Raw genomic sequence first — 17786 nt, 5'->3', positions numbered from 1 at the left:
GAGATTGTGAAAGGACATGGGCAGCTGGGTACTACCCGGGGGGATATGGAGATGTATACCAGGAAACTACAGAGCAGTCAGCCTAACATCAATAGTATGTAAGATATTTCAGTGAATGGTAAGGAACTTTATACACAAATTTGTCTATGATAATGGTATCATGTGACAACCAGCATGGGTTTATGAAAGACCGTTCTTGTCAGACCAACCTGTTATTTTTCTATTGGGAATGAAGTGAGAAATTGGATGGTGGAAGCCCACTGGATGTTGTTTATCTAGATTTTGTCCCTTGTAAATGTTTAGTCTATAAAATTACATTCTGTTGGAGTTGATGAAATTGTATGTACACGGATAGGAAACTGGTTACATAAACAAGTCCAGAGGGTAGTGATACATGACTCATTCTCTGAATGATGGACTCCAGGGTTCTGTCTTGGAGCCAGTGCTGATCAATGTGTTTATTAATGATAGAGGTTGTAACCAAGTGCTCAATTTTAGTGTTTGCTGATGATACCAAATTATGCTGGGAAATAACTTTGGCACAGCATGTAGCATCATCACATTACTTTATAAGACCTTGACAAAATAGAGGCTTTGGGCAGCTACAAGGCAGATGAGGTATATTGAGAAATATTAAATAATACAAACTTTTTTTTACCAAAAATACAGATTAGAAGGGGCTCTCCTGGAAGAATCAGTGATGGATAAGGATCTGAGGGCGCTTGTAGATCACAGACTTAGCTATGACATGCAATGTCAAGCTGCAGCTTCCAGAGATAAATCAGTCATTCTACCCCTTTACCAAACACTAGTCCACCCTGATCTTGATTATGCAGTTCAGTTTTGATCACCAGGAAAGATGCTTTTGAATTAGAAGGTGATCAGTGAAAGGCAACAATATTATTTAGGAGGATGGAGGACCTCCGCTATGAAGAACGATGACCTAGATTACAGTTATTCATTTTGGAGGAGATATGAATACAATGTACAAATATACCAAAGGTGACTCCAGTAACTGTGATAAACTGTTTATTCTAAGGTCCCTGAAGAGGACACATGGCCACGATTTGAGGTTAGAAGAAAGAAGGTTTAACTTTAGCTTGAGAAAAGGGTTATTTACTATTAGAGCAGTAAAAAAAGTGGAAGTCCCTCCCCCAGGAAGTGGTACTAGCAGAGAGTGTCAACAACTTAAAAAAACTTTAGATGCCTTCCTACAGGGCTATGGGACTTGTTAGAGAATAAAAATCAGACACACTTACATACACATAGGTTGAATTGGATGGACCTGTGTCTTTTTTCAAGCTTAAAGATTATGTAACTATATGTACCAATGCAAAAATTCCATCCTGTGGGGAGCAGCGTGAAAATGCATAATTCCTTTAAAAAGCATGCTTGGGAGATAAATTGAAGCTGCCTGTGAAGTGCCAAAAAAATTAAATTGCTGGCTGCTATATGATATTTCCTGGCCAGCTTCTCTTTGTCTGTAAACAAAGGTGATTTCCTTCAAGCATATCATGATAATTGTAAGGGGGGGGGCAAAAAATACACAGAAATAGGTCACTTGTATCCCAACAACCAAAGAATTGCCACCCACTTCTGGGCAACTGGTGGCATTATCAATTGCAAGGATGCCAGTAGCCACAGGCCATTGCTGGATTTGGTGCACCAAATCAAATAAAAAGCATGGGCTCCTCCCAAAATCAATATTAAGCCCTTATCCTTGATAAGGATCTGGTGTGAATTTTAAGAGAAACCCCACAAAAAAAAAACAAAAAACACAAAAGGTCTGCCCCAGATTCCATACCAGACCCCAAATAATAATAATAAAAAAAACAGGAATAAGGGGGAGGGGGGTCACCCCCAAAGCATGTAGTCTGGCTGGCCAGGAACAGAAGGGCAGTGAGCGTGTGTCCCCTCCACTCCTGAACCATACCAGGCCACATGCCTTAATAGTGCAGGAACCTTCCTGACAAAGCACCCTGTTGTGGAGGACAAGGGCCTCTTCTCCACATCTCTCCTGCCTCATGGGTGTGGGGTCTGCAGGGGAGACTAAATCTGAAACCCTTTTAAAAATGTGTGACATCACACTTGAAGCTAGTAATAGATGCAGGGACATACTGTATGTTCCGTAGTAACTTGACATTACACAATCACATAAAGTGGACAGTCTGCAGTAGTCACAAGTGAAAGACTGCAAAGCAGATGGTTGTTAAATGACTGCACATGCTGTTTTCTGCTTGGGGTTATCAGTACTCACAGGACTGTGCTCCCTGTAAACACCTCATTGCTGGGCACGTCTCTCCTAGAAACCCTCCAGGGAAGCAGCCTCAGGCAGAGACCTCCAGCCTGACCTTCTGCAATCTGCTATAGCCCCCACCCCCATAAGGGACAGAATGACTACAGTCGGCTCCTCTTGCATACCAGGTCCACTCCACCTGGCCACTGAAAATGAAACCCAACTGTGTATGATTTAATTAATATTTGTAGCACTACCACCACAGGAGCCAATGGGTATTCTGTTCTCTGCCGCGACTCTGTAAACAGCTTCATCCCTTCTGACACACCTGGTTATATTTTAGCATGCTGGAAGGCCGTATGTTAGCTTAGGCATTAGTGTAAATAGACACCATACCTCCTTGTATGCAAGTACATTAATTATATTATTGCAAGGCAAATTAATAGGTCCAATAGGACAGCAGATGTAAGTTCCCTTTACACCATCATTAGGCATGAGGACTATCTTTTATCAGTTAAATGGACATTTTGTTTCTCCGATCTTTCTAGGAAACATCAAAAGTTCCTTCTGAGGAGCCTTGATTTTTTGTTTGACGAGAAACTATTTTTGGTAAGACAGGGAATTTTTTTGAACATATGATATTCTTGGATCTAGAGATTGTAAAGGACGGTGATCGTTTCCGGACATGTATTTATCTTCAGCCTACTGCCCACAATTCTTATATACCCTTTTGATAGCCGTCACCACAGGTTGTGGTTATGCAATACCCCTAAGGGTCAGTTTATAAGGCTGAGGCAAAATTGCACATTGGAGGACGATTTTCTCTCGCAATCGCAAGAATTATCATCCAGGTTCCAGAAAAAGGGGTATGAGAAGACCTCTCTTGAATAGAAAAAAATAAGGTAAATGGATAGGAATACATTGGTCTCCAATCAAGTTAAGATTACATCTGCACAGTATCATTTTAAATTGATTTTGGATTATAATGTTCACCGCAAAAAATTTGAAAAGTTAGTCCAAAAAGATTTGTCAAAATTAAAACAGGATAAAACTTTGGGCCCTTTTTTACTGATTCGTCTGCAGTTCATTTATAAGAAAGCCTTCTCCCTACGTGATCGATTAACCCCAGGTGTGATTGATCTTCCAATACAAGCTGAGAGTAGATTATTCTCTTTTTTTGAAAGGCGTTTATGCCTGTGGCCATTGTACGGCCTGCAGGCATTCTAGGGTTAATAACAAAAAAACGAAAGGATTTTATTGCTTCAGTCACCAAGAAAAAATATAAAATCAATTACCTTATCACATGCTCTTCTCAGGGAGTTGTCTATTAGAGTGTGACTGTGTCTTATATTATATAGGCAGGACATGTAGATCGCTCCACGTTAGACTAGGGGAGCATGTGAATAATATTAAAGGATTGAAAACCCATAACGTGCCAAGGCCTTTTTGGACTCTATCACAATCGTGACCCCAGGGGCTTGAGGTTCTGGGGTATTGAGGAGGTTAAGAAACATTGGAGGGGGGGGTAACGTTACTAGGCAGTTGAGTCATAGGGAATCATATTGGATATACGAAACTAAGGTTGGCGTCCCTGCGGGCTTGAACATTGATTTTGATTTAAAGTTTAATTTCTGATCATTAATTGCTTTCAGTTTTTTGGTTTCTGTAAAAGGTGGCTGCAATTTTTTTTTATTTTTAAGAAAATCTTTAATTATATTGATTTACATTTAATAACTATAAAAAATATATTTTGTATTTTTTTAATTTGTTTTTTATTTGATATTCTTGATTTCACGTAACGAATTGGGACTTTGTTCCTTGTTTAGACGTGGTAATGTGTTTATCAGGCTCCAAGTGGTCACTTTAGTGAGGGTTGATCTGTTAAGTTGTTCTGTTGATATCATATACAGGGGTACAGCGGTTTATTATTGGCCTTTTGCGGCATCATGTGGTGGTCTTCCTGATTTTAGGCTGAGGATGATTATCTCTTGATTAACGAGGAGAGGCGTTCTGCCCCTTCATTGAATATGCATGACTATTTAAAAGTAAGTGTACAGCATGCCTCTATACCCACTGACGAAGTTCCCCCCTGGGACATAACACGTACGGGAAGGAGTGACGTGACCTCACCCATGGCCACCTCCTTATGTACAAGTGCTCGTATGCTGGCATTTAGTGGAAGTGCCCTGTTTGTAAGTGTATATTTTTATTACCACCCCCCCCTCGGTCGGTCAGTCACCCACACATCCCCCACGGGGGAGCGATCAGTAGGTAATCCAGCCCCGTGCTTACCCCATCTAGGTCACGGGCGGGCATCACTCCTACAGGTGGCGGCTTCCATCATGTCTCCTCCTCTGCATCACGGCAGCTTCTGCCTTGCGTCTCCTCCCTCCTCCTCCTAGGCATCCAATAGGATCACTTGTCCTTTCAGCCAATCGGGTGACAGGTCTCAGGACCAGCTTCCTGATTGCCCAGGAGGAGAATCAGTATGACAATAGTGAATATTCATTCTCTATTGGCACACAAGTGGGTGTGCTTGGGGCGCAGTGCTCTGCGCCCCTAGCCCACCCTTTTTTTAAGCCTATTGGAGCCACTGGCTCTAATCGGGTGCTTAAAAAAAACCCACTGGAATCCATGCGGCTGGCACCCCGCATGTAGATTAGGGGGCTGGATGCATGGATGGGGGCCAGCACCCCTGCGCCCCTTATGAACGGGCCACAGCTGATACATACTTATGGTAAAAAGTGTACTAAAGCTCTGATATGAACTAGTAAATAAATAAATAAGTGACAAATACTAGAAGATGACCAAATAATATAGCTGCAATTATGGTGTATGTAAACTGATATCACACAAAAAGTGTTGTATATATTCAAAATATATAATGCGCTAATATTAACCTCCCAATATAAGACAGTGTGATCTCTTAATGATTAATCAGTGAATTATGTGCAAAATAATCAAATGGAGCCTATTATAAATAACATAACATCCTTGACCATAACAAAATCCTATAACTAAATATCAATGTGATAATAAATTATTGAACACAATTAAAAAGAGAAAAATAAAGATGAGATATATTAAATGTGATGAACCACAGTGCACAGGTATCTCAATAGGACAGCATACTGCTGTGAAAAAAAATAACGTCTTTAGTGATTTGATGAATATAGACAGGTTTCAATGAGTAATCCCCAGTGATAGCTGGCTTGCTCATATATTCAGCAGCTCATTAGCATGGGCTGGCTTCTGGCTTTCAAAGAACTTCCGCAGTATGAAACAACAAAGAAAGAAAGACCATTGCGCAGGCAGTGTGATATGTAATCCCTATATAATAAGGGTAAAAATTCACTCACACTTCTCAGCAGAATAAATCGCATATGGTAAGGTCAGTTGCATACAGCTAACAGCTGGGATTTCCTCACACGCCAACAGTGTACACACAGTACTGCTAGTCACTGGCTCCTCCCGACCGGTTTCATCACTAGACATGTGACTTTTTAAAAAAAAAGTACCTTTAAGACTGCAGTGAACTACTTTTGGGCTGTTAGTCTCCTGTTGTATTTGATCACTAACCATGGAACAAAACACAGCTGAATCTGCTCACCAGTCCTGGTACATGCAAACCCTGTCCTGGACACTTGTCAATCTGCTGTCCTCTGGAACCCAGCCCTGCTAACTCAGTGCTCATGATCATCGCCTCTGGTAGTCACAGACACACACAGGAAACAGGTCTGTACCCCTCTGGTCTCTAGCAGAAAGAAGCGCTCATGGATCAGTTCTTGGCACTCCAGCCCTCCCAAAGCTCTCTTGGTGCAGACACCCACAACAACAGGTCTGCAATCTCTCCTAAATTGCCCAGGAAATGTCTGCTCTCTCCTCTGCTTACAGGCCTCATTAGCCTCCATTGTACAGCGCTCCCTCCAGGACTGTCAGAAACCATGAATCAGACTGAGACAGAAGTACAGTTAAATCACACTTGTTTAATAATAATTAAAAAAAGGTAAACATAGTCAAAACATAGCCAGAGTTCAGGAACCGGAACGGATAGTCAGACAAGCCAAAACGTCAGGGAGCCGGAGATGACCGTAGTAAAACAGCAAGCAGGATCTGGAGCCAGAAGGAATGTCAGCCAAGCAAGTCTTTAACAGGAACACAGGAGAGCATCTCTAGAGATGTGACCAAGGCAAAGCCAGAGATCATCTGGACTGGACAGCTTAAGTAGGCAGGACTGACGAGCAGGAGATCAACAGGTGAGTCACTGTGGAGAGATAGGAGCTGGCAATTAGCTTACCGATGAGCGGCCAGCTTTGAGAAGGAAGGGGTATGAGCCCATAGCTTGAATAAACAATAGGAGGCAAAATTAGGTTAGTAGTCACACAAAATCAAACATATTCAAACCAGAGTTTGGCAAGGGAACCTCCCACCATTTATTAGAGGGAGTAATCCCTGTCATGGGTGTTGAGAGTACACGTGTTTAGCAAGGAGAATTGCAACTCTTTTGGAGTTGGTGTCTGGAGAAGCACTATGATAAACTATTGGGAATCTAGAGTCGCCCAGTCTCGGAATGTTGTCTATTCTAAAATGTGTCTCTTGAAGGAAAATTATATGTGTTTTGATCCTTCACAATTCTCTGAGAAATCGAATACATTTTGCAGGACTATCGAGTCCTTTGACGTTATATGAGGTTATTGAAACACTTGCTATGATAAATGAGGTGCGACAATGTGAAGTAGAATGGGAGATAGGGAGGGGGTGTGGAAGAAAAGAGAGAAGGCGAAAGAGAGAGAGCAACATCTCTCCATCCAAAACACAATTATTAAGTCGTAGGAAGAAACCCACTTATAGAAGATGTGATGGGAAGAAACTTATCTAAAAGAGTGTGTCAAGCATCTGTGGTAGTGAGCCCTTGTAGATTGCCAACTCAGGGTTCCCCAGGGCGTGGAGTCTAAGCCCCAGCCAGCTTCTTCATCAGAGCCCCTGATGTTGGGAATGGACTTGCAGCAAGCTGGTACTAGGTTGCGGCCCCCAGGTACAGCCAGTTGAAGATGTAGAAACCACTCACGTGTGCAGAGTACCAGCAGCAGGAGACAACAGGAAGTCCGGGAGACAAGCCAAGGTCAGGACAGCCAGCAAACAAGCACAGACAGTGAACAAAGCTGGGGTCAATACACGTGTAGTGGGTCACAGGACACACAAGTAGCAAGCCAACAGGCGCTCAGAGAACTGAAGTTTCTCAGGCAATGTGGGCTACACTAAGCATGTCTTATATAGGCAAGTAAATTAGGAGGTGGGCCAGGAAGTGATGGAAGGGAAGAAATAATAGCCCACAGAATAACAGGTGATGCCCATAATTAAGCACAGCCAAACTACACAATGGAATCGGGTAGACAAAAGCGCTGCAACAAAGAGGTAAGAATACACAAGCTGGAACTACAGGCTAACGTTACAAAGTGGATGTATAGAAGAGACTGAGCAGGATGCAAAATTTTGGGTATCGTCAATGTGAAAATAAGGATAGGTGTAGAACGCTCTAAGGGAAGAAGAGTCTGTAAAGAGGTAAGCAGGCATTTAAAGCAGTGTTCTAAGGTGTCGTAAAGAAGAGGTGAATCTCTAGAAACAGAATTACTTTTCAAACCCAGGAACCATTTAACAAGCATGATGTATAAGGGAAACAGAATTTTGTTTTCAAAATCCTGTTTGTTAAAGCTAGTAAACCCGATGACACCTTTTTTTTTCATACACCTGTAAGATAAAAGGCATAATGAGCTAGTATGCACCGCATACTAGTTCATTATGAAATACTTACCTTAGAACGAGGCATCGGTATCTCACCTGGTCCACACCGAGGTAGCTGACATGTTGCCTCGGCGTGTCTTCCGGGTATCACGGCTCCAGCGCTGTGAGTGGCTGGAGCCGCGGCATTGTCACTCCTGCGCATGTGCGCGGGAGACTTCTTTCCGGCAAGGTCCGGCATCTGTCGGGCTTTCAGCCAAGAATCCTCTGTGCGAATGCACCGCTGCAGTCAGCGGCTCATTGCAAGTTAAAAATTTGACTATACAACCACTTTAAGGAAGGAAGGTAGGGGTCCACCTTCGGGTAACAAATGGCACTGCAATTGGACCTCGTGCCCTACACACACTTTCGGAGGTGGGTGCCAAGTTGTGTCTTACAAGTAGGTGTCATGGACCCCGTCTTCCCTGTCAAACGACATCATGTAAAAAAATATAAGGAAAGACAGAGCAGTAAATATGGAAACAACTATTTAAACAACAGAACCATGGTGAACTGTGCCTACATTGCCAGACAAAAATTGTACAATCCAAGAGTACTTGATGATGTGACGTAGTAGGGGCAACCATACCCCACCAGCCCTGCACGAGGGACTCCCAACCCATGTATGCACACAGCTTAACAACTAGAACAGTGGTCTCCAAACTGAAGCCCGGGGGCCAGATGCCGCCCTTTGCTTGCTTTTATCCGGCCCTTTGGGCACCATTTTATCCACTGATACCAACAATGGGGCATAATGAAACATAGAAAAGTGACGGCAGAAAAAGACAGAACAGTTCATCCAATGAAGGGCCACAATTCCTCCCAATACAAAAGAGGAGGGAATTTGGGACTGTAAATGAGGCAATTTGACTTGATAAATGTAAGTCAAGTTTAAGTTTATTGGTGTGTTAGCATAATGGCTGGATATAAATACATAGCATAGACATACTGTATAACATGTACACAGGTAATTTCACGTATATACACTGTATAGCATAGATCGTCATATTAACATCCATATGCATACACACATAAGTTAGGCAGCACAATCAACTTAGCAGTACACAGCAGTTTAGGATACAGATTTTTGGCCTTTGGTTGTATGTAAGTATTTAGGATCGGGAACCCTGTTTCTTCTTACAAAATTTCGTTTTAAAGCTAGATATACTCATACTCTGTTTCTTTCAGATATTCTTAAACATCCCCTAAAGAAGCGTTTTAATATATGAAACACATCGGGAATTTAGGATGTATCTACATGCTTTTTTAGGACCCCATCTCTACATATAACTATTTTATTCCAACCAATTTCATTATTTTTCATACATACTTCCACACATCTGATACTAATCTGTATTCTAAACTGCTGTGTACTGCAACGTTGATTGTGCTGCCTAACCTATGTGTGTACGCATTTAGATGTTAATTTGATGATCTATGCTATACAGTGTATGTATATATATATATATATATATATATATATATATATATATATATATGAAATGACCTGTGTACGTGTTATATGTCTGTGCTATGTATTTATATCCAGCCATTATGCCAACACACCAATAAACTTATATTAAGTTACATTTATCAAGTCAAATTGCCTCATTTAAAGTCCCAAAATCCTTCCTCTTTTGTACTTGAATAGGGATGGAGGCATATATACATATATGTGCCTCACCTAAAGTCCCATACCATGTCCCCCAATGATAATAACAACGAGGCCCAATGACACCAATGATGGGCATAATTCCTCCCAATGATGGGACATAGTTTCTCCCAATGTTGGGACACAATTCGTCCCAATGACCGGGCACAATTCCTCCCAATGACACCAATGATGGGGCACAATTCCTCCCATTGATGGGGCACAATTCCTCCCAATGGCACCAATGATGGGGCACAATTCCTCCCATTGATAATACCAATGAGGCCCAATGATGGGACACAATTCCTCCCAATGACCGGGCACAATTCCTCCCAGTGACACCAATGATGGGGCACAATTCCTCCCAATGACACCAAAGATGGGGCACAATTCCTCCCAATGACACCAATGATGGGGCACAATTCCACTCAATGACAATAACAATAAGGTCCAATGATAAGGTCCAATTCCTCCCAATGACATCAATGATGGGGCATAATTTCTTCCAATGACATCAATGTTGGGATACTGTCACATACTTTGTGGCAGAACCTTACATGTAGAGGAAGACCTCTCGTACAGCCCCAACTCAAGGACCATTGTAGTTAAGGTGAGGTAAGAGTAAGATGTCAGCAGGAACAGTAGATGCAAACACACAGCGGATGGAGGACCGGCGTCACCAGGCACCATGCAGAGCATGACAGACGGATAACTGGATGAAGAGTCAAATAAGCCAGGTCAGCAACGGATGATCAGAGGCAAGCATGCAGAGAATGGTCAATGTGCAGGCAGAAGTTGGCAATATCAAGCAGATGAGAGAGAACAAACATAGTCAAAACATAGCCAAAGTTCAGTAACTGGAACGGATAGTCAGCCAAGCCAAAAGTCAGGGATAAAAGTAGTGGAACAGCAAGCAGGCGCCAGAGCCAGGATGGATGTCAGAAAAGCCTGTCTTTAAACAGGAACACAGGAGATGTTTCTTGTGATGTTTACAAAGGCAGAGCTCCTCTGGACTGGACGGCTTAAGTATGCAGGACTGACGAGCAGGAAATAATCAACAACAGCTGAGTAACTGTGGAGAGAGATGGGAGCTGGCAATTAGCTGACAGCTGAGCGGCCAGCTCAGAGAAGGAAGGGCTGAGCCCAGCCCTGACAATCAGACAGGCATTCTCCTAGGTCCTGCTAGAAGGGCACCTGTAAGAGCATATCTGCGCATGCGTATTTGCCCTTGCCTCGGAACTTCAGCTGTGCTATGGCCAGCACATCCCTGACAGACACAATTCCTCTCAATGACATTAACAAAGGGGCCAATGATTCCAGTGATGGAACTCAATCCCTCCCAATGACACCAACAATGGGGCCCAATGATACCAATAACTGGAACACAATTCCTCCCACCGACACCAAAGATGGGGCATTGTCTTTTCCCACGGACATCAGGACCTTTTCTACTTCCAAAGGCCAGAGTCCAGCCCCCATTAAGTCTGAAGGATAGTAAACTGGCCCTTTGTTTAGAAAGTTTGGAGACCACTGATATAGAAGCATGAGGCCCTTAGCGTTCCTATAGGATTGTCTGTAAAAGGAGTTGCCTACGGACCTGTACTCACAGTCAGGACCATAATGGGAACACCACCTTGTCTGATGTGTATGGTAAGATGTATGAAGTCTACCCAGTATGTTCACCAGGAGAATGGTAGAATTAAGAATGGTAGGTGTTGGAGTGTGAGGGGTCTCTTCAAGCTGCAGTCTGTGAGCTTCGCATGGTGAGAGAGTTTACTGGAAGTGGTAGAAGTACATTAAGACTTGAAGAGATTATAAAAGCAGAAGCCTTCTGTGTGCATCACTAACCCTAATACTTACCTGAGCCTGTCTTTATCCAGCAGGAGTGTCTAAGCTGCCCGGGACTTCCCTCCTCATTGGCTAAGACAGCAGCAGGGTGCGAATGGCTTCTGCTGCTGTCAATCAAAATCATTCAGCCAATCAGGAGTGAATGGATACAGGGAGCTGTGACTCGGCTTGGGTGCCCCCATAGCAAGCTGCTTGCTGTGGGGGCACTCACCAGGAGGGAGGGGCCAGGAGCACCGAAGAGGGACCCGAGAAGAGGAGGATCAGGGCTGCTCTGTGCAAAACCAACTGCATAGAGCAGGTAAGTATAATATGTTTTTGACATTTTTTGAGACTTTACAATCACTTAAAGGCATGCTGATAAAACATGAACAGGCAAAACTAGACCAGGATCATTCGGTCATTGAATCTCTGACAATCAGTCCTCATTAGCTCCGGCATTGGAATGAGAGTTTGGCTGGTGTGGATGTCTGGATCCAGGTCTTTGCCATCACTGATTGTTAATTGGAATCGGGCCATCCACACCATTCTTTTATGTCTTTGGTTTTGACAATTACACAGTCCTTGTGAGCCACTTCTATAAGACCCCAGCAGTTCTCTTTATTGTAGTTTTCATCAGGGTGACAGGATAGAGCAACTTAGACCCCATGCACGCATCCTCATGGAAGTGTTTGGGCTCATGCTGTACACAATAATATTTGAGATACAATAAGTCCCATCATTGGTGGCAACAAGATTAAAAAAAAGTCCCATTGTTGGTCTTAGGGAGAACCGTACTTACCCAGCCCAGCACTGGTGGTCAGTGGTGGTACTTACCTGATCACACACTCCTGCTGCCTCTCTGCTGATGTCAGAGTTATACTTTCACTATGAGAGAGGAGATCACTGCTCCCCACAGTCTGGTATAATTGCAATACTCGGCTCCTACCGACGCGTTGCATCACAACACACGTGACACAACGCGTTGGGAGGAGCCAGGTGACGTATCTTCCAGTCATGGCTGAGACCGATGGAGGGAGATTGGGAGAAGGCACTGTGAGTTCAATGTGATGTAAGGTTGCACTGATACTAGTATCGTTGCCAATATCGAGCACTTGCACGATTACTTGTACTAGTGCAAATGCCCCAATGCTTAATCTGATACCTTCAGGAACAAAGAGCCATCACTCCTGGAAGTCAGTGGGTAGAGACAAGACAGAGTCAACCACACGCTGGTAGGTAAGCTGGCCGGGGGAGGGGTGCAGCTATGTTCCCAAGACAAATGTTCACTATATGGGCTGGGTGTAACAAGATGTACGCTGCCGCCTTCTGACTGCAGGCCCCCTGCGGCCGAGTGCAGGGATGTACAAAGATGGGTGTTGCAGTGTTCTGGCGGAACATCATTTCCGTTACTGAATCTGTGGGTCTTCTAAGTCTGAACTGGAACCTCGCAAATGAGAGGTGTTGAGGAAAATACACTCACTGGCCACTTTATAATTAGGTACAACTTGCTAGTACTGGGTTGGACCCCCCTTTGCCTTCAAAACTGCCTTAAAAAGGAGACGTCCAGCCTGAGCTTTTGAGGCTGGGCTTCTCCTCTGGGTCACAGGAGTGCAATTCGTTTTGCACTCCTGTGACCCGTTTTCAGCGGAGAGCGGTCTGGAATCCGCTCTCCGCTAACGTAACTGCAATCAGTCGAGGCAGAGCGTCATTCCGACTTAGGAAGTCTGGATCCGCCAGCTACGTGGACTGATGACAGTCTCAGCCTCTCAGCGAGCCGCTGGGACGGCCACTCGCTGCCCCTCCTTAGCCCAGCGCTCCAATGAGCGTGGAGGAGCAGAGCAGGAGAGATGCTGACTGACAGGCAGCATCTCTCCGCTCAGGGAGGTGAGAGAACCGAGCCATCGGCGGTATTCGGTGGCTTGGTTGTCAGTGAAGAGGCAGCGGGAGACAAATGCAGCATGGGTCTGATGCTGCATCCACCTAAGTAAGTATGAAACAAAAAAATAATATAATAAAAAAACCACCCCATACTTCTCTTTGAATTAATTCTTCGTGACATAGATTCAAACAAGGTGTTGGAAACATTCCTCAGAGATTTTGTCCATATTGACACAATAGCATCACGCAGTTGCTGCAGATTTGTTGGCTGCACATCCATGATGCGAATCTTCCGTTTCACCACATCTCAAAGGTGCTTGATTGGATTGATGTCTAGTGACTGTGGTGACCATTGGATGACCTCTATCTGCCACTGTAGTGGTTAAATGGAGTTCCACCCACTTTTACAACTCTTCAGCATCTCTCACTAAACTGTGCACTGTAAATTAATTGGATATTTTTACATTTTTTTTCTCAGCACCTACTGTATATCTGCTGTATTCATTTTTCACTTCCTCCTCCCTGGCTATGGCCCATCGCATCATTTCCTGTTTGCAATGCCTTCTGGGAAGGGGCGGCAACTTCCTCTGACACTGCCGTTGCTATGGAAACCTGACCTGAAACCTATTACACCGCTTGTGCTGCATCGAGCATGTGCGAGATCTGCAAGGATGAGATCCAGGAAGAAATACAGTCTGGCTTCAGATGCCCACACTTAAGATGGCCACGGCCTGCTGGAAGTTTATAAAATAACAAACTATTGCTATAAACTACCAAAACAGACCTTAGTTTACAGACTAACTTTACTAGAATACATTAAGCTTGTGTATTATAGGGGTATTTTTATTTAAAAAGTATAATTTCGGCTGGAACACCACTTTAAGAACTTCAATCGAGTTCAAGGTTAGATCTTTGCTGCTGTTGTTCCTAATTATAAAGTGGAGGTATGCGTGCATGCTGGAAGCAGTCACTCCAACACGTCTGTTCAGTACGATCACTTCCTTATTTCTGTTTATTGCAGGGCGGTGCTCAAGGTTTTATACACAAAGTACAATAGATTATACGTCACTATTCTATAAATGTGTTTAGCAGTATAAAAAAAGCATCTTATTGGCTGAAATACAGGAAGAATGCATAAACTTGATGCTGAGGCTTGGTTGTTGCTGGCTCCCTCTTCACTTCCTCATTCTTCCAATGCGGGGGAGTGGGAGTTAGATGCCATCTTCAGTTCCAAAGCAGAGCCAAGCTGTATACTATATAATAAGTAAGGAGTTGCATAGAAACATGTATACACATAGGAAAATAGGCATTTTCTGATTATTATTATCTACATTACATTCCTTCACACCACCTGAATGTCACAGCTACAAATCAAGACTCATCACACCAGGCAACGTTTTTCAAATCTTCTATTGTTCCATTTTGGTGAGCCTGTGCAAACTGTAGCCTTGGTTTCCTATGCTTAGCTGAAAGGAGTGGCACCCACTGTGGTCTTCTGCTGTAGCCCATTTGCTTCGAGGTTCAATGTGTTGTGCATTTTGATATGGTATTCCGCATACCTTAGTTGTAACAAGTGGTTGAGTTGCTGTTGCCTTTCTATCATCTCAAACCAGTCTGCCTATTCTCCTCTGACATCAACAAGACCTTTTTGTTCACACAACTGCCGATTACTGGGTATTTTCTCTTTTTTGGACCATTCTCAGTAAACCCGAGAGATGGCTGTGCGTGAAAATCCCAGTAGATCAGCAGTTTAAAATACTCTGCCACGTTCAAAGTCACTTAAATCCCCTTTCTGATGCTCTGTTTGAACTACAGCAAGTCATCTTCACCATTTCTAGATGCCATGTGATTGGCTGATTAGCAATTTGTGTTACCAAGTAATTGAACAGGTGTATCTAATAAAGTGACCGATGAGTGTAGATAGATAATAAAAGCCAGACCCAGCAGAGTGACATGCTAACATGACAAACACATACATGCAATGTGCCAAGAAGAATGATACAAAGGTACAGGCCAGAAGAGAAGCAAGGTCCCGACCTCTCTAGCAAAACCACCTGTGCAGCAAAGTCATAAAGACAAAAATTGCTTTTAGAAGTGTAACCGACAGGGCGGAAGTGATGTCATTGCCAAGCATGCTCAGAGGCGACCTGTAGACTCTGGCGCCATCTTGGAAACTGGCAAAAAAGGGATCACTTCCTGCCAGTGTTCCATCAGATTTGGCAACCCATCAGAATGTGTAACAGAAGTGACGTTATGTCGCCACCATCTTGCTACACCCCGCACTTGCCCACAGGAAGGATAAAGTGGGAAGGGGGCAAATGGACATCTTGTTACACCTACCATAGTTTTGCATTTTACACTTATTTTTAACTGTAAACTGAGGTTATATTGTGAAATAGAGTACTTACAACTCCGTTTGACTGTTTAGATGTTGAATTTTAAGACGGGTCGCCAAATCTGACGAAACACCAGGCATGCTCAAAAGCCCTGAAGTGCAGCCACCATATTGGAAAAGGGCAGAGGAACACAGGGCTCAGGAAAACAATAGATCATAGCAGAAGCATAAAAAAGGAAGAACTGCTGAAGAGAACCAGGCTTGTTTAAAGCTCTTTGAAATACTGGCCAGCACATCCCCGAGATGACCAGACTGGGGTTTCCTCCATAGACCTTGTTTGGAAACTGTACAGGAAGGGGACTTCCATCCAGGAGAGGCTGAACCTGGCTGGGGTGACTGCAGTAAGGGGTACCCACATGATCCATCTAGTCCCAGTCGGGTGAGGACAAAAAGGAGAATGCTGTTGTGGGACCTAGCAGAAAACTTATAGTTACCAGCAGGGCTTTTTTTCAGGGGGAACTTGGTGGAACTCAGTTCCACCACCTCTGGCTCAGATCCTTTGGTACCTGCTTACCACAATCTCTTGTAAACTCAGAAGGCTGGTTTCTGTGTTTACAAGTGACAGCTCTGCACTCTGTGTGTAACCCCCTGAACTCTGCACTCTGTATGTAATGCAATCCTGATATTTAATGCCCCTTTTAGACCCTTCTACTGTTTGTGAAATATGACCACACCCATTATTTGATGTGATTTGGAGGGTGTGTGTGGGGGAGGGGTTTTGGGGGGTTGTGGTTGAGTTCCAGCACCTATTGTTTGAGAAAAAAAGCTCTGGTTACCAGTATATGCTACCATGATATTCCATGAAAACAGGTTGGAGGATTAGAATAGTAAACACTTTCATAGTTCTCAGCTGGGAGTGTCTGGGGTTTCATTGACTTGTACACAACTTCACTTCCAGAACAAACTCTTCATGTTCCTCCAGTCCTGAGGTCAGGAAATATTCAGGTGACAGCTGAAGCCCAGGCACCATCTTTCAATAACAATCCATTATTGATTATAATTTAATATCAAAAAAGACCTGACAAAGTTATCACTTCCACACACCTCGGTAATGGTGAGTCCCCCTGCACACCCCAGTAATGGTGGGTTCCCTCGCACACCTTGGTAAAGGTAGGTCTCCCCCCCCCACACCCTGGTAGTTGTGGTCCCCCCTGTACCCACCCCATTAATGGTGGGTCCCACCCAACACTCTCCAGTAATGGCGGAACCCTGCACACCCCCGATAATGGTGAGATCCCCTGCACATTCTGATAATAGTGGCTCCCCCCTGTACAAACCCCAGTACTAGTGGGTCCCCCCCCCCACACGCCCTGGTAATGGTGGGTCCCCTGGTTCCAATTATTGGTACTCAGCAATACCACTTTGTCTGACTGTGGACAGCGAATGCATTTTTACCAACTCCAGCATTTCTAGTAAGGTTTCCATCATCTCTATACATCCCATGTCTAAATGGATGAACTCTTTAGGGACTTTTCCCTTATCAAGAGACATGGAGGGGCTTATTCACTGCAGCTTGAGAGGCTGAGACATTTAAAGGGGCCTTCACCTCACTGGACGTACCCATCCACACAGCCTGGTGCTCCCCTGGAGCGCTGTCAGATGCATGTCTCCTACTCATCCCCTTTTAACTTTTAACAATAAGCCTCTGCAGGTCAACATCAGTTACATGGTCACCTTGACTTCTGACATTATTTAGCTGCTGGGCTGTGGACAACACATCTGCCATGCATGCGACCTTATCCGGTCCTTCTGACTGGAGGGGGAACAACCTTCACAGTGTAGTAGTTTAATATTCCCAAATATGTATTAAATACAACCAGTATAAAAACAAATGCAACTTTCAAACTTACATAAGGGGCCACCAAACCTGCAGAGAATGGCGTCACGACATTGTAGTGTAGCTCTACATACGTTTTACGTGAAGGTTTGTCTATAGTGGCCATTATTTTGTAGCCTTTTCCCGAAGCTCCAATACATCACTTCCTGTTTTGGTGCCATTTTTTGTTGTAGTCTGACCAGCT

General features: G+C 43.8%; 1 protein-coding gene across 1 annotated transcript in view; it reads left to right on the top strand.

Annotated features, from left to right (window-relative positions):
• LOC141121581 (uncharacterized) overlaps positions 1-17786 on the top strand; it is a 111907-nt gene that overhangs the window by 68835 nt on the left and 25286 nt on the right. The window lies entirely within an intron of this gene.

The sequence above is a fragment of the Aquarana catesbeiana genome, unplaced genomic scaffold (assembly GCF_042186555.1).
Source record: "Aquarana catesbeiana isolate 2022-GZ unplaced genomic scaffold, ASM4218655v1 unanchor225, whole genome shotgun sequence".
NCBI classification, from domain to species: domain Eukaryota; kingdom Metazoa; phylum Chordata; class Amphibia; order Anura; family Ranidae; genus Aquarana; species Aquarana catesbeiana.
Note: the sequence above shows the minus strand (reverse complement) of the source record. Positions and strands in the feature narration are given on the sequence as shown.